The 14,069-nt window shown below is 41.6% G+C and overlaps 1 protein-coding gene across 1 annotated transcript in view; it reads right to left on the bottom strand.

The window, feature by feature from the left end:
- The window catches only part of palm1b (paralemmin 1b), a 31,877-nt gene extending 23,975 nt beyond the window's left edge, over positions 1-7,902 (bottom strand). The window contains exon 1 of the mRNA XM_008399174.2: positions 7,183-7,902. The gene's annotated coding sequence lies outside the window, so the exon portion shown is untranslated. The remainder of the gene's footprint in view (positions 1-7,182) is intronic.
- Positions 7,903-14,069: the final 6,167 nt, after the last annotated feature.

The following is a 14,069-nucleotide window of genomic DNA, read 5'->3' as shown; positions in this document are numbered from 1 at the left end:
TGCCGCCCGAAACCCCTGCAGAGCTGAACAAACATTACCTCAACCAGCGACCACGTCAGATCCAGGGGTCAGTAGAGTTGCCACAACTGACCCCTGGAACAGCCCATGCTACATATACACTGCTCACATTTTCAATTCCATTGCATGAAAGAATACCTGCACTTGTAGTGAACTGTTGATTCACAACTAGCAGGGGGATAAAGCCGTTAGCCTCACCCAGCATACCTTTACTGTAAAATATTAATGTTGTTCAATGGGAGGAAATCAATTACTTGAATCGTAAAACTATAGATTAATATGTGCCAATATTGAGTTGTATTGCATAAATAGGAATATTATCAGTTTTACAAGATATTTAAAATCTACTAAAACTACTGTTAGACTCTAACTACCTCTTAGCTTCCCATTGCTCTTGGGATTTATCACAGGTAAGACGACATTGACACCTTGTAAGATTTTGAAATCAGTTTTCAAAAATATGCAGAATATTTCTTAGCTCCACTTTTCCACAGCGTTAACTTAAAAAGCACTCAACTTGTGACCTATTCAGAGATTTATTGCTGAGGCTACACTCATCACTCTGGCAACGTAGAAAAAAATTCAACACGGATCTTTTTAACATGTGATTAAAGGCCTGACTTGTTCACTCCCCTTTGGCCCATGCTTATGTTGTTACAAATCAGTGCAAACGGGCAATTTGCATTTAAGGAATGGCTCTTAGATTTATTTCTACAGAATAAAGCAAAGCTTTGTCTCTGAGCTACGCCATTGTGTAGATTTATGTCAATGTGGAGTAGGGAGTGGGCTGCATAATGGTATTGTTAATAGAGGAAATATTTTGGAGGATATGGATGCGAAACAAATTTGAACCAGGTGTTCACAATTATGAGATGCACCATTCAGTGCTCAGTGGTTGAAATCTGTCTTGATCCGAAGGTAAAATATTACACGTCTTCTGTTGTTCATCTTATAACCAAACTAAAAACTACTGTTTTCAGTCTGTGAAGACATCTAGTGATGAGTTCTTTTATGCAGTAAAGTTCAGATTTTTTTAAGAAAAAAAATCCTTTAATTTAGCCTTAATTACACCAGAAATCATTTTAGTGAGTGGCAAAAACAGCTGACTGGTCTCCAAATATTTTTATTCAACATAATAAGTTAGTTTGATTTTTGTAGAAAAGATCTTCAGAGAGCTAACCACAAACAGGGTCTCACGTTTGTTAAAAATTGTTGGACGCTTTGGCTTAATAAAAGATTAATATCTTGTGTTGTACTTGACATTTTCTATTTTAACACAATTTTAGATCTGTTAGTGAAATTCTTGCCCAAAACAAATTTGTTCAGCCAAACAAAATTGTCCCATTCTTGAATTACAGCCATGGACCCAATACATACCACTACAAGGGCCAAAAATGACTTGCGGGCCACACTTTGGACATTCCTGGGTTACAGGTATATGCTTTGATTGAACAAAGGCTACAAAATGCAAACGGTTTTACAAATGGTATAGTTCTTAAAAAGAAAATCAGAACTGGGAGAAAAGATTAGATAAGTCTAGTTCTTGCAGGAAAATGTCAGAAACAAACTCAGAAGAATTTGGTGGTGACAGCAGTAGGAGTTCGCCCTGCAATCGGTGGATTGCCGCTTGGTTTCCCAGTCCGCCTGACTTTGTCGTTTGTGTCCCTGGGAAAGACGCTTCGCCTGCCTCGCCTGCTGGTGTTGGTTGTAAGGGCTGATGGTGCAAAATTGCAGCCTCAATTCTGTCAGACTTCTCCATGTCAGCTGCAGCTACAATCCCGTAGCTTGTCATCATCATCAGCACGCCTTTTGGTCATATTATTTCACCTCACAATTATCAGGCAATTATCAACATCTGCAAGTTCATCAAAAAAAAAAAAAAGTCAACCATCATCTCAACAAGGATTCTTGTTGTTAATGAGTAAAGAACAGGATAATGGGCTTTAGTTATTGACTTGTGCCATCGTCTCAATGCAACAACCTTTGTAAAAGCTTTAGAACCAACATGACCTGCTGACACCGGAGCTTTTATCCTCGCAGACAACCGATTTTCATAGTAAGCCGTCTCCTGCTTCCTAATACTTGCTCTCTGCCTCTCAGGTCAGTCAGCATCTTTTATACATCTGTGAGACAATGGAGTTGCATTACTGGAGCAGCATCTCATTTCAATGTTAACGCAGGAACCATTAAGCCTAATTATGTGCCTTTCCCTTATGGCAACCTCCCAATCCCCTCTTAAAACTCTAAGAACAGCTAGCAATTGTTTATAGAGAGCTTGTTTGTCTCATATCTCCCCAGCAAACCTCTTCTGGGATTTAACAGAAACAATTACAAAGAAAAAAAAAAAAAGATTATCACATTCACAAGAGATTTAATATTTGTTCACCGTCTTCTTTTCAGGTTCAGGTCCTTAACAGCAAATAAAAATATGTTTGTACCCCGTTTGCCACATATCAATGGTGCTTTTGAAATAGTCTTTGTAACGACTATGCTGATCGTCATATGAGAATGTGGGTGTGCGCGTGGTTTGACCAGCGGACACAAGAGTCTCTCTTTCTCCCGAGCACACACGTATTAGCACAGCGCGCACAAACACACTCGGCCGAGGATGTTTCCCTCAGAGATTAAAGCGACTTAGTGGCTTAAAATGACAGTTAATGAGAAGACAGATGATCTGTAGGGAAGCGATTGAAAATAAAAAAACAAATCCCCTCCCGCTTTAGCCGTCATGACAATGCAGCATGCGGGGGTGCGGTGAGGTGAGGGAGACTAGTTAAAGAGAGGGTGAGGAAAAAGTGACTATCCAGGAGAAAATGAGGAAACAGATTATTAAGAAGTGAGTAAAATTACATGGAGGAAGAGAGGGCAAGGTGGAGAGCAGTGCATTATCTATTAATATTCGACACCTCTACAATCTGAGCCCAATGTTGCTCTTTACAACTTTGAATGCTGGACAAGGAAGCTTTCAGTGGACGACTGTTCCACAGAAAACTTTAAGGCTTGCTGTTCTTTTAACACTTTCAGTCTGCTGATTTAGTTTTAGAACCACTGTATTGTTGACAGCAGGGTCAGTGAGGGGAGCCAACTGGGTCTGTGGGTGGTCCTCTGTACTCCACCTATGTATCCATGCACAATCAACCCAAATGGTTAAATGCCACTTTTGAGGGGGCAATCGGGGGCACCTTGTTGATACTAAGTTAACCTCATTTTACCTTCAGATCTTCCTTTGTTCTTGGCATATATTTAACAAGATGTTTGAACATTGAAACGAAAGCATCGCTCTTTGAGATGAAACTCCTATGACTCTGGAAAACATTGGATTAACAAAGAACACGTGGCTGTGTTCAAGACACCAAATTGAGAGAATTTTACCTTTGTGACATGGTACATTGTTCCATCAGAAATTGGGTACATTGTGGCCATAAAATAATGGAAATGAGGAGTAGCAATATTCATGTCCTTCACTTGGTAGCAAGTATGGATCCATACTGTACTTCAGATTTGAGACTCATCAGACCAGGCAACGTTTTTCCATCCTGGTATTGTTGGGGCTTGTGTGAGTTGCATCCCCAGTTTCCTGTTTTCAGCTTAAAGGAGAGTTACCCAGTGTGGTCATCTGCTGCTGTAGCCCACCGGTTTCAAGGTTCAACATGGCTCCTATTCTATTTTGTTTTCGCTCTACCATTTCAAACCAGTTTGAAAATAATCTCGGACATCAACAAAGCATCTTCACACAAGATATTTCTCATATTTGGAACCTTCTCTGTAAACCCAAGAAAGTTTCTATGTGTTTATATAGTAGGCAGACCAGCTAACAACCACACCGCATTCAATTATTTAAATCCTCCTTCCATCTTAACCATGTTTGCTTCCATGAAACAAGTTAATAAGCCATTTTCCTTTAAACAGCCACTAAATAGCTATCTAATAAAATGCCAGGTGAGTGTATGTTGAGTTGAAATAACACTGAACAAACAGTGGTGGAGAAGGTATTGAGTTATTGCATCTGAGCGTTGTACTCCAGCTGTAGCTTCACAGACAAATACAATAATAGTGGGGGGAGTCAAAAGGGTTCTTGAAGTGTTCTGACTATGTTGGTCACTTTAATTCATCCAGTTTGTGGATTTACAGAGCTACACTATTGGTTCACATGTTAGCTGAAAATAACCAAGTTCTGCTAAAATTAGCTATAAAATTAAGATGCGTGTTAAATTAGGTGGGAATGTAAAGCTGGTAGACCAAAAGCATTAACCCGTAAAATGTAGGTAAAAAGAATTTCTATCACACAGAAGAAGTAATAAAGACATTTCTACAACTAAAATTAAAAAGCTTGGGTGCTAAAAATACAATTCATCAAACTGAAAACAGTGGCAGTAACTTCAAAGTTTACAGAGAAACCGTTCACCTAAGCTGTTTAGTTTAGACCCAACTCATTCTTACACCTTTTCTTTTTTTTCCTCTGACAGCCCATAAATATGAGCGAGTGACCTTCCAGTTACCAGCCCATTTCCCCAAATCTAAATTGATGGAAACAGAGCCATCCAATTACCATGCCCGCCAGGTCAGGAGGCAGCCATCAGCACACAAAAACGTAAACAATCCATACATGCTTGACTTATTTGTTCAACTTTGCTGCCTTCTGCCTAAAACTCACACACAAAGCTGCACATGGAGGCACACAGAGACAGAAATGTGACTGGCCATAGTCGTGACGCCAGATGATGACTGGGTGAACAAGACAAGTGCTGTCAGCTCTGCAGAGAGTTGCTGACAAAACACAGAGCAGCCCCCACCGGATATAGAGCTCCCCCAAGCTAAAGCGCCGACTGGCCGAGGCATTTTAGGGGACCCAACGTGTCTGGCTCATACAATAAAATGACACAACAGACAACAAACAGGAGCAGGAACAGGCCTGGTGTCGTTACTCTGCTTGGTAAGATTGGCCTAAAACGGCACAGAAACACAGCACACAGGTAAGCTATAAATGTGTAGGAACGTTTGACGTAGGGATATGAAATAATTCTCAAGCTTTGAAAGGCTATGGCACAACTGCAAATCAACTACTAAATGGCTGTCCACCTAAACAAACCGAAAGCTTGACAATGAGAGCTTAGAAGCAGCCAAGAGATCTGTGATAACTCTCTGGAGGGCCAACGGAGATCCATGGCTCAGGTGGGAGAATCTGTCAACATGACAACAACATAGAGTTATTCAACCATTCTTTCCTCTGTTAGAGTGGTAAGAAGAAGGCCACTGTTGGAGCAAAGCCATAGGAAGTGTTTAAAGTTTGTACGGGGCACCGCAAACATGAGGAAGAAGGTGTTGTGTTCAGATAAGAGCAAAATATAACTTTCTGGCCAACATGTAAAACACTGCACATTAATCTAAACAAATCACTCCCATGCTGACACTTGGTGGTGGCGACATCATGCTATGGTGCAGCGCATCTTTAGCATGGACAAGCAAGCTAGTCATCTTTGACAGGAAGATGGATGAAGCGTATTTTCAGGGCATTTCTGGAATAAAACATCTTCATTTACCAGCTTGACGATGACTATAAACGTACAACCAGGCGGACAATGGGAAAGTTTAGATGAAAGCATATTTATGTGTAAACATCCATCCGTCATCCCATTATCTGACACACTTATCTTTGTGGGTTTGCAAGGGGGGCTGCTCCCTATCACCAGCAGTCAACGGGTGAGAGGCGGGGAATGTCCTGGACATTCCTACGTGTAAACATTCAGGCCTAGATTCAATTGAGGATCAGTATCAAACCTTGAAATTTGATGTCCACAGAAGGGTTTTGTGTAATCTGACTGAACTTTCAGTTATGCTGTTTTGCTCAAGTTCACTCAGAACTTGAGCAAAACAAACGAACAGGCAAAAATCTCAATCTCTCAAGATTGCGATTGAGCCACAGATTGAAAATGCAGTGAAAGACGGTTTAATTTTGTGAAGCATATCTGTCAAAAAAAAAAAAAATCACACTACAGTAGACATAAGTTATCCTGGTGTTGTAGTAACATTTGGGAAAGTGCTATAAACCTCAAAGTGAAGTTGACATATCTCTGGCATTATTAGAACACAAAGGCATTGATGTATTTCGCAGGACATGAAGTAGAATAAGGCATGTCCAGGATCTAGAAACGTTCTGGGCGTGTTGTGTGTACAGACAATGTACTTGTCAACAAAGAGTTAGTTCACAACATAGAGAACTCCAGGGGGAGAGACAATAGGTAAGGACCAAAGGGGGGGGAAAAAATCTGCTTTGTCTGGTTTGGCTTCTACCTGCTGGGATCAAACGCAGCTAAGAAGAACAGAGTAAAATTAATGGGAGTGACAACGTTCTGTTCAGTGACAGGAAAAGACACAGGCACGGGTCTACGTGCCGTTCAGAGCGGGATGGCGGAGGCAGCCTGAGCGCGTTGAAGATGCTCAGCATCATAACTCCCTGTTCCGCGCTGGAGAGTGGAAATTCCGGACAGGAGTATGTAATGACCGAGGTTTTATCAGCTCATGTGGGAGCGCGCCATGTTGGAGCGCGGACTGCTCGCATCCCATCACAACACACGCACGGAGATATCCCGCTTCTCCCCCTGCCTCCTCGCTTTCTCCTCACTCCTCCATCGACAGTCTGCAACCAGTCAGCCTCTCTCCTCTGCGCCGAGACGGCCGCACACGGCTTGCTGGCGCCACGGGAACATTTACCAACAGAGGCACCCAGAAACACTCCTCTTTTCTCGCACAAGCGGATCGATATAACATGATGGAGCGTCATAGGCGTTCGTGTAAACATGCCTTCCCGTTACACCTGTCGTGCCGCGTCTGCGCTTCCAAGACATGCAGCAAAACACGGTGGAATATGACAGAAATCCTCCTTGAATCTGCTTCTGAATTTTGGAATCATTTGTCCCAGAAGGATGCAGCCTCTCTTGGGATAGACCTTGAATGTGTTCAGCGCCGTCCAAGATGTTTACATGGCCCAAGAAGGCCACACACACACACACACACACCGCCAATATGTTTTGTATTTTCAGCCTTCCATCCACCTTCCACCGCTGTCATCCAAGTCTGTCCCAACCCACTGATGCTGCCGCACAAGCTACCGAAAACAGGTCACCCACAGGAAAAAGAGAGAAAAAAAAACAAAACTGGACTTACTCAGTTGCAGATCCCTTTTCCTTCCCGCTGCAGACGTCTTCCAAACTAGCTGTTTTTTTTTTTTTTTATTATTATTGTTATTTATTTCTGGATTCAGAATGGCCAAACACCCCCCTCTCTCTCCTCCTCCTCCTCCTTCTTTAATTTTTTTTTTCCTTCCCTGTTATAGCCGAGGTGACGCGGCAGGCAGCTCGCGCGCGCAGCCTGACGTTACAATGAGAACCCGACGGCTTCGTCTCGTGCGAAACAGGCGCGCGGTGGACTCGGGAATCTCATGGGCGATAGGGCGTCGTCGGGAGCAGGTTGTGGTTTAGCTTCAGCCAAGAGGGAGAGAGAGAGAGGGAGAGAGAGAGGGAGGCAGACAGACAGAGTGTGAGTGGTATGTGAAGGGGAGCGCAGAGGGGGAAAGGATACGCCTCCCTGCCGTGTGGAGATAAAGGGGACCCTGGCCGCGCACGCTGATTGAGACACGGTTCCTCCTCTATACTAGCGAGAACTACTGCTGGCTGCCATTCAGCCCTTATCACATGACGCAAGGAACGGAGGCTGTGTGCTTCGGGGCCGCTTCACACCGCGCATCAAAACACATCAAGCCCTTCTTGCATTTTGGAGAGGGCGCCATTCTTCCTTGTTTTCCTGTCCCGCCTCCCCATCTAGTGGCGGCGTTAGGCTCAGTCCCAAGACTCAACCCGAGGGTTTCTTTCTGCTGCATTAATAACGCCCATGCCTCGGCTTTTACAGCTTACGGTCAGAGACTTTAAGGTGAACACGCTCGCTCGTGTATCAGCTGTTTTCGTAACTGACGTCACAACATTGTGTCCTAAATAATACCAGCTGGCTATAATTATTCTCACCTCTGCACCCTGATATTGTCCAAAACATGGTGCACCAGCACCGAGCATACAGCAGGTGGTGGTAGAGATCTAAATAGTTTTCGTGGCCACATTAAGTTTCCTCATATAAATGCCGAGAGTTGGCCAGATCTGTTGGAAAACTGGGTGTGAAACTTTAATTTCAACAGGAGGGAATGCTTTTAAATAGCAAATGGGTTTAAAGGAATTTTCTAAACACCAAACGAGTGCATTAGGACTAATTTATCTATCTATAAAAAGTCTAACGTTTCACAGAAACCTTTAAAATGTTTTTTTTCTTTATATGTAACTACACCTGCTGCTCTCCATATTGTTGACACATAGCAAGACAGAAAATATGTGGGACAAGATATATAATTGTGCAGCAAAGAGATTTCACACTTATTAAATAATTCCATATGGGTTTATGCAAAGTTTTGATGCTTTTGGTGAGAATTTAAAATGTATGCAGTCATGAAAATAAAGAAAAAACATTAAATGTGTAGGGGTGCAGGTAATAAACCCTTGAGACCTACCCAGAACAGCTACATTTATGCTGAGATTAAATTAGACAAAAGTGGAACCTATTTACTAATTTGATTACTTCTAAACACATTTTGCAGAATTAAATTTTATTTAGGGATAAAGGAGTTAGCTAAAATGCAACTTAAACCACTCTAAATCCTGACTCATTTATTTTTAAAAGCTATCATTTTAATTCCAGTTTCCAAGTTCTGACTTTGTGTTGGTCCATCACACAATATCCCAATAAATCATAGTAAAATTGTGTGTTTTAAAAAAAACGGATAAAGGGGTGTGGATACTATTGCAACACTGAATGTCTAAGTGAAGATGTGAGGCTGAGCTAAGATTTGTTTTTTTTCCCCTCACATTTTAGGGAAGTTGTGAGTTTTAAAGCGGTATCAGATCTTAGTTTAGCATGTGGGTGCTCAGGGAATCCTGGAAGAATGTAAAAGTGGGTGAGAGCCAGCAAGGGAGAATACAAAGAAACGAAATCATGCTGAAAGAGAGAGAGAAAAAAAAACACCAGCCTTGTCTGCTGCTCACTTCACACACATCCATCTTTCTCTCCCCTCAAGCAATTTTCCATGTGTGTGTAGATCACACGACTGCATGTAGGAAGAGGATTCGGAGGAGGCACAGCACTCCTGATGGTGTGCATGTGCGTGTCTCTCTTGACATCATGATAAATACTGGTGACAGATGAGGGTCAGCCATGTTTAGGTACTAAAAACCCTCCCCAAAATGTTTTTTTTTTTAAATTATTATTATTGTTGTTGTTGTTTCTCCTTGAGAAATCAAATGCAGCATCTCTATCTCAATTTGACAACAGTGAGGGACTTTAAACGGACAAACCGTCTTGAGTTTGTACGTGATCTGCAACCAAAAGCAGTTCGGCGAGTGTCGTTACGCGTAAATGTATGCAAACAAGCCCGTGTGTGTGTGTGTGTTTGTGTGTGTGTGTGTGTTTGTGTGTGTGTGTGTGTGTGTGTTTACGTGCGCCGTGGTTTGTGTGTTTGTGACTTTGGAGCCCTGGAGGCCAGCTCAGCACTTGGCTTCTTATCTCCCTCTCAGAACCTTGGTCGTGAATAAACATCTCCGGAATAAATATTTCCCAACGTGAAAATAACCGAGTGGAATTTGGAGGAGGCTGCAGAAAATCCACATCGGAGGACGAGGGGGTGGAGGTGGGGGGGCGGAGGAAGTGAATGGATGAGAAAATGAAATAGTGAGGGATTCAGCTGAGAGGCAGATAGAGGCTTTGGGGTTTTCCTCGTTTCCATGCACATGACCGAAAAAAAAATAAAAATTCTCCAAATTATTCATTTATTTTCTATACTTTCATCTTTTTTGCCTTGTGTTTCTGTATCTAACTCCATCCCTGTCCTTTTCAAAATGCCAGTCGTGTGTCTGTGGGCTACTGTAGATTGTTTTGCATTCTCCTGCGCTCTTGTGCCAGTGCGTGGGGGCGTTTGTAGGAGGAGAAGAGTTCTGTTTTTTTTTTTTTTCTTTCTGTTGCTCCCACATTTAACGAGCTATATCGTACAGTTCAGACCTATTTTAACCTATTTCATATAGTTTAATGTATTTCATTTGGATTTTGTGTATCAGACTAATGCAGAGCAGCACAAGTTATTGTGGGGTTGAAGGAAAGCAATGCATGACATCATCTTGTATGACTGTTGTTTGCTGCAGTAAGAGCTGCATATCTTTTTAGCATCGTTGGACATACACACTGGAGGTGCGGACAGTGCCACAGATTCTCAAAAATGAACATATCTACACTTTGACTAGGACATTATCAAATAAATGCATGCATTGGTTCAAAACAATGCTGGCCAAGTTAAGTTAAAAGTATTCACTGTCCACAAAATTCTTATGGCTTTTTAAAAATTTTTTTTTTACAAGATTAGCACTCTTTTCCGCTCTTTCATAGCAGAGATGATCTGTCAACATAATAGTTTTTATGTCGACAGAGTTTTCATCATGCCACTTCTCTATAATTCCCAGATTTATGTGACTAATACTTGTGCTATCCACAGGTTCATTAGCTGCAGATCTCTCCAGTCTCTTCCCTGATTGAATTTTATGCGGCGATATCAGAGTTAAAGGTGCCAAAATCAAGTGAACATTATTATTTTCAGACTTTTACTCGTACAAAGCCTTAAAAAGCCTGTCTTCGTTTAATTTTCTCATGACAATTCTGCACTACCTATGTGTTAATCTATTACATTTAATCCTGATGAATTAAGGGAGAGTTTGTGGTCTTAATTTGTCAAAACAAGACAAGGGGCGCTGAATAGTTTTACGAGATACTGTATGACTAACTGAAGAGAAATGCACTGTACGAGTACATACAACACGTTTCTTTCAATGGCTGTCTATTTTGCTTCATCCAAATTTCTTTTTTTTTACTTACTGCATCACTTATTATTTTTCTCCGAGGCAACAGAAAGCCACAGACGAAGCAGACATGCACACAGATGCACACCAGTCTGTTGCTGCCACGAATCTTCAGCACTGTTATGAGGGTCGTGCCATGGAAATGTGTCAGCCTGAGAGGAAGTTTTTCTGATTTTCCTCTCCTCCTACCAGATAAACAGGCGGTGTCACGAAGTTACACACCTACAGTCCCTGTCCAGTCGTTTCATCTGTTCCCACACACAGATTGAGACAAAGTGTTTGTGTTTTAAGGGCTGTCCTTTTGTTTTTTTTTGTTGTTTTTTTTAATTTAACTCGCATATGCGCCGTGAGGGAGAGAGGGGAAACAAACCCTTTCGTGGTTCCGGATCAGGCTGGCATCGGATGTAACAATGTGTTAATCGGCGCCTGTTGCGGAGATCAGCGAGAGCCGCGGCGAAGCCACTGATCCAGTTCTGGGCTCAGCTTGACGCCTCGGTCGAGTGACAGCTCCTTTATCTCCTCTCATAAAGTCAATGAAAGCTAAAAACAAATCTCTCCTTTTCCTTTTCTTTTCCCCAAGCTGCTTAGGTGGCTGCAGAATGCAGGCACGCAGATTCATGTCGAAAATCTGCCTCTGCACTATTGGGGTAGGCTGTGCAAGGCAGACTTTGATGAGAGATGTCGCTGCATGACGCACATCACTAAAAGTTGCGTTGAAGACATTCATCGGGGTTGAGGATTCGCTGGAAAACGCCTCTTTTTTGGCTTCAGCAAAAGTTATGTGTGAGGTAATGACAACCTAAGTTTAGCAGACACGGGAAGACAATACGCAATCGAAAGAAATGTTCCTATTTTTATTTCTCAGTGAGCACAGTTAAGATTTATTTCAGTATAGGGATAGCTATTTATTCAAAAATACATGTTGATAAAATGTCTGAAAAGACTCAATAAGACAATTGTTTATGGCGTTACGACTCTGAACAAGTTAGCTATGATTTGGCCCAGTTAGTACCAGGACCCTTTAACCCCAAAATGTGTATCAATAATAATCAATAATCTTATTGCTAAGTCATGAGAAAACACTGGCTGACTTATGGATATGAAAGTCGTGTAAATGTACTGATAGTTCATTACACAAAATATGGCAACATGCAAAATACCTAGACACTGAGCTAAATAATTACCTACAAATCTCCAGATCAGTGTTTAAATGTGTGGGTGTTTGTAATTGCAGTTGGGTGAACGTGAACTGTTGTGCCAAAAGCTCTCTGAGTGGGCAGTATGATTAGAAAATCGCCGTATACTTAGGGTGTGAAAATAGATGCAGCTCACGAGATGAGAAGATAAACAATATTTCATTCCAGCGTATTTGAAGTCTTTGGATTTTCTTCTCTGCCTGGCTTATTCTATGTTTTCTATTCTATGAGTACATTTCTTGACAGTAGCATGCACAGAGTGTGCAGGATCTTGTCACAGTCCTGGAAACAGATGGCCACTGATGGTTTCCATCTAATTTCATTTAATTCCTTGTGCCAAGCCCCAACAATTCAAAATGCAGGAAATCATTAAAATTCAAAAATTCTAAATAGGTGACTATTTAAGACAACGTGTTCAACGTGCTATCGATCACTATCTACTTTGCCTGGTGATTGTGAGCTCCTCTTTCTAGTGCCGCCCTGGGCAACTTCCCATTTGGCCCAACTCAAACTAACCACCACTGAAGTAATATACTAATATTAGTTTTGTTATATCTCTGACATCGTCTTGGGCTATTATATGAACTTCTAACAAAAATATATTAAAGTTTGCGGCTGCAACTTGACAAATTGTAAAAAAAAAAAAAGAAAAAAAAAGTTGAACAGATACAAATACCTTTGGAAGGAAATGTGCATGTCTAAGTTTTCTTCCTATTCCCACATTTAGTTTGTGTTTCTTTGTTTTTTGCCTCTCTTTTCTCCCTTTCGTGGGTTTAAAGCTCAGCAGTTTCTGTTACACCCTGTTTTTTTTGTGTTTTTTTTTTGTGATTCATCTTTGGCCTCTGATCATCACCCACAACTCCTGTCATTATAAATAAACACAGGGTGACTGCAAGATGGTTTAGGAAACAGTACATAAACAAACAAAAAAAAAAAACATTTACAGATATTTTCAACAGGGCTAATATTTCTGCTTCCCTGCTTGCAGCTCACACAAAATGGGATTAATCACAGGCCTGAGTGTGGTGGCACACCGCTCTAATTTAGTCATTAAATCAACGCTCCCAGACCGACTGATTTAGACCGGATTAACGACGAAGCTGTGTTCTTTTAATTTCATGCTGGATTATTTTTCAGATTTATCAAAAATACAGAACATGCACGCGGGCCCGTGCAGATGTGGGGATTTTTTTCTTTTTTTTCGGTGTGTGCATACTTGTGCTTATTTTGCATTATATCTATCACCCTATGAAACTGTGAGGAATGAAACTGGGTCAAGCAGTAATAAGAGTGAGTGATCTTTCCCAAAGAGTGTCCCCCAGCCCCAAAAAAACCCAAACTTACATCTGTTGGAGTCGCCTCGAAAGGAGGGAATTAGTGAATTCGTGACAACAAATGCATGCAGTATTTTTGCAACATTTTTTTCCTCCGAGACAGGAAAATTACGCACACAAGTAAATGCCGTAATCTTCGTCTATCAAGTTTTATTTGACCTACATTTGAGGCGGCGCGGAGGTGAAATCACAGCAAAACATGTGTGCTGTCGCTACGTGAAACAGCCACAGAAATGTGCTGTAACATACTGTAGATTTACAATCCTGTCCTCACTTACACCCCCCCCACACACACACACCCACCCACCCACACACACATATCATCCCAGACCCAATTAGTCTGGTCTAATAACTGTGTCAGTGTGTTAGTACCCATTCCTGGAGCTGCAGGGTATTGAAGTCATGCACTGTACAGCCTTACTCATGCATGTAAGGCCACAACACACATCAGTCCATTCATGCTTAAATACTTTGCATCGTCTCATCCCTCCGTCTTATTGCATAAAGGCAACAAAAAGAAGAAAAAGAAAAGGGCATTTATCTCAAGTTTGCATTTCTTCTTATGTTACAGAGAAGAAATG

Source organism: Poecilia reticulata, linkage group LG22, assembly GCF_000633615.1.
Source record: "Poecilia reticulata strain Guanapo linkage group LG22, Guppy_female_1.0+MT, whole genome shotgun sequence".
Taxonomy (NCBI): Eukaryota; Metazoa; Chordata; class Actinopteri; order Cyprinodontiformes; family Poeciliidae; genus Poecilia; species Poecilia reticulata.
This window is presented reverse-complemented; position numbering and strand designations above follow the sequence as displayed.